Genomic DNA, 4,624 nt, shown 5'->3' with positions numbered 1-4,624 from the left:
CACAATGTTACTGGCATTGTACACATTAAATTCCTTCCAAATAGCTAATTTTGCTCATTGAATCAACCAGCTATAGTGAATATTTCAGTACCTAAGTAGAGTATAAATTGAGATAAGATCATCAGAGCTGCTAATCTCTCGGTCCATTTGAATGGGCATGCACTTGTGAGACATGGGTTGTGGCTTTAATGAGCAAAAACATCTATTTTGAATATGAAAATAAAGCTAAATTAATTATTCCCATACGTTTCAAATTGCAGCTACTATAAAAAAAAAAATTGTAATATTTGTTTTTCCTTTATAAGGCCTTGATCACAATCCATTGTGAGCCGCATTTATGGCTGTTTTTTTTGGCTCGAAAAGGCTACGTTTTGATTTGGCATTATCACAATTGCATGATTTAGTATTTTTCTTGCACTCCCAAAAGGGTTTTCTATATTTCTCACTCCCACTGTATTGATTGTCACTAACATTACAGGCATTAAAATTGTGTTTTTACAGGAGATTGCATAATCTGGGCTTTTAGAGTTAACTATTGTAGACTACTGCTAACCCATCTGAATGCATCTAGTAGGTTGTTGGTATGGGCAGACTGTGCACTGTTTTTCTATCCCTATATGGGTGATTGACAACTTTCACAAGGATTGTTTTTAAACAATATTTATTTCTTCTATTTGTTAAAGGCTCAGTTCCATTTTGGCTTGAACTGTACACAAAATGGTGACTTTGAGTTTCTATGTTAAACACTTCAAATATATATATTTTTTCATGATTTTCACTTCTTTAAGACTGTAAATATCGACATTGCTTCCTTGCTGTCTTATATCTTTCTAAGAGATCCTTAAACGAGATTACGCAACCTTTAACATGTTTTTATCGGGGACAAGCCTCCATGGATGCAGTCCAAATTCGTGCAGGACAGAGCATATATCAGTGAACGTGTAATCTAGAAGAGCATTTGTGACCATTAGTTCAATAATAAATGCACTGTCGTGAACGAGTTTGGACTTAGGGTGCATGGAGGCCAAAAGTGCATTAAACCAAATATAAAGTAAGCTGGGCACACTAGGTAAACTAATAGATATTCACTAAGTTTTAAACTATGATTTTGTATTGAAAAATAAGTTTAAAACATTGAACACATACATACATAAATTGTAATAAAAGTAAATTAGAAAGTTGTTTAAAATTGCATGATCTATCATCTCACTTTAATATGAATAAATATGAGTGGAATATTTTATTTCAATACATTACACATGTATTTTGCATATATATTTAAACATTAACACTTCAGGTCTCTAAAGCGCTAAGTTTTTCAACGCTATTTTATATGTTATGCTTGAGAGTAAGGGGCATATTTATCAAAGTGCGAGCAGACATGATACGATGTAGCGTATCATGTCCGTCGTCATTTATCATTTCACAAGCAGTTCACCAGAACTGCTTGTGCAATACTGCCCCCTGCAGATTTGCGGTGTCTATCAACCCGATCGTTTTCGATCGGGTTGATTTCTGTCCGCTGCCTCAGAGTAGGCGGACAAGTTATAAAGCAGCGGTCTTTAGAAGGCTCACCGGAAACAAGGGAGCTTGATAATTCGGCCCCTAATACTTAATTCACCGCGTTAAAAAAATGACGACCATGTTAAGATTCTCTGATAAACCCTTTTTTTAACAATTCCCTTGTAAAACCAGCTAAGGATAACATAAATTGCAATCCATTTGTAATCTAGCCCTAGGTATATCGTATCTCTGCTTTGTCCAGTTAGAGCCAGATGTAAATATGTTTTGGCACAAAGTAGAGCACTATGTATTATATGCTGGTTCAGGCACCATACTTAATCATGATATATACATTCCAGATTATTAGGGGAAGTAAAAAAATGAATGTACAAAGACAAATTACACCAGAATTGGACAAAATAAATAATAACTATATTTGGTATTTTTGTTAGTATATTTTATCATATTATAGAAGAAATTTAATTTCCTTTTTTTTATATATATATATATATTTTTTATTCAGCACATACAATTGACATACAAATAACAAATATAGTTGCATTGATACATGTTAAGTTACAAGGATTCCTGTTTTCAAACAATAAGTTATGTGAGATCTGAAGATATAAATATGTCAAGGTGAGGAATGTTTAGAACTATATAGTATTGAAACCTAATTTTTCTCAATTTATAAATTTCTACAAAATGACATCGGGGCTCTCTCGGACCTAAACGTAGAGAGTTGGCTTAATGGAGGAGAACTAGTTAGACTAATAGTCATTTGTAGCTCTTTGAAATATTAAAGATAAGACTAATAGAGAAAAAAAATCTACTATATCTTACATGACAATATAAAACAATATATTATTCCAATAAATATTAAGCAAGAATCTATAAAATTTTATAGAAATAAAAAATGTTCTGTTGTTATCACAGCTCCTGTAGTGAATTATTAATGACCATTTTATTTATATAGATATTGACAAGGAGAAAGGGTAAGATTAAATGCGGTAGTTACAAGAGATACCGCTCTACTTGTCTCCGGGGTAAGATGAAAAGGTAGCCGAATACAATTAATGGGGGAGAAAAAACTTCTGGTGTAGTCAATATAGTATATAAAAACTGTTCATCGCTGGGTTAAGAGTATATAATACGGCGTAATAAAAATAGGGCTTAATTATATTAAGTGGTAGGGCTGACCTTTAGATTCATATCTTAGGGCAGTATGATACTATAAATAGAGTGACAGGAAGCTATAAGGTCATTGCATAAAATATTGTAAAAACACAGGGAATAATGAGCATTCTATAAAGATAGCACCTCTACTTATCTATATTATAACATGCTTAGAATATATGAAAAAAAAACTTATAGGTTCGCAATACCCCATATAGACAAATCAACAGTATTAGTAATATTAACCAAGCGTATTCTGAACATATTGGCACATATATTAATCCTATACACAAAATCAAAATCGCTTACAATTCTTCATTCTGGCTATGTGACAAAGCAAAAAGGATTTCTATGATGTTAAATTGTGGCTGCCGAAGTTTCATAATGCTCTTCCAAGTCGTTATAGTAATAACAAGAGAGTATAGTAATACTGACATCATGCAAAACACACAGCCACTCTCCACACTTTAAATAAAATATTTTGGGGGCATTGGTATATGTAGTTTCATCACTGGGGGTATCAAAAGGGCACACAAGGATCTGTTAAAATAAAAGTTGTTTAAATGATTTTATAGGAAGAGACAGGTTTCCTGAATTGTGGACTGGACTGTGTGTAGGGTTATCTAAACACCCCACCTTCACCAAGGCCAGCGATGTGGTAAGGTGTAGGGGTATGTGGTTCCCAAATATGTTAACTATCACACCTGTTTAAGCATGTTTAAAGGACAGTCCTCCAATTGTGAAACTGTATAGTCTAAATATAAAATAACTAAAATAACAGTAAATAACCAATAAATAGAATACTTATATATGAGTTGCAGATGGTATATAATATATATAAAAATAAGCTCTGGTAATTTATTTATATTAAGAACTCAGTTTAAGAATGCCCTATCTTCAGTCTAACTAATTTTGAAGGTGTATAGTGTAAATAACATGCTTAAACTTAAAGGGACATTAAACCCACATTTTTTCTTTCATGATTCAGATAGAGAATAACATTTTAAACAAATTTCTAATTTACTATTATCTAATTTGCTTCATTCTCTTGATATTCTTTCCTGAAAAGCATATCTAGATAGGCTCAGTAGCTTCTGATTGGTGGCTGCACATAGATGCCTCATGTGATTGGCTCACCTATGTGCATTGCTATTTCTTTAACAAAGGATATCTAAAGATTGCAGCAAATTAGATAATAGAAGTAAATTAGAATGTTGTTTAAAATTGTATTCTCTACCTGAATCGTGAAAGAAAATTTTGGGGTTTAATGGCCCTTTAAGTGAGCCAATAGAATTATAAACAGGCTATTGCATTTCTCAGTAACAACAATCAAAGATTAAGAAATAACATTTTCCTTAAAGGAGAGCATGCCCTTTAAATTAGCTTGTGGTTGAGTCTCACTATTTCAGAACTCATTCTTTTTTCTTTTATTTCTATTTAACTATTTTAAAGTTTTATTTTTTGTATAGTGGTCTTTTTTTATAGAGTTTTTTCTTAATGGTTTTGTTCTGTAAGATTTTGAAGGTTTTGTTGTTTGTGATGTTAGTATCCTATGAATATGGAATTATATATGCCAAGAGGTAAAAGGTTATAATAGCAATGTTTCTAAATTGCCAACCTTTACATCAAGGGATCAGAGCCAGGCCAAAGACTGAGGGGCAAAAACAATGGCAGAATCAATAATTAAGAGAGTCCAGTAACACAAGCCGGATTGTACACTCAGATCAGGTTAGTCAGCAGAATAACAGCCAGGAGAGGGTATTCAAACACAATAAAATGATGTTGAATGAAAGACAACTCTGGAATAAGAAAGACTAAAGCACCCAAACACTATCACTTAACATGTTGTGCAAAAATGTGTTGTAAATACTTCATCAAACTTGATGCAAATTTCCCAGAAGACGTGCAAAGAGATACAAAACAAGTAAACGCAAGCATGGTGTGA

Source organism: Bombina bombina, chromosome 2, assembly GCF_027579735.1.
Source record: "Bombina bombina isolate aBomBom1 chromosome 2, aBomBom1.pri, whole genome shotgun sequence".
Classification (NCBI taxonomy): domain Eukaryota; kingdom Metazoa; phylum Chordata; class Amphibia; order Anura; family Bombinatoridae; genus Bombina; species Bombina bombina.
The sequence above is the reverse complement of the archived record's forward strand: the minus strand, read 5'-3'. Positions refer to the sequence as shown.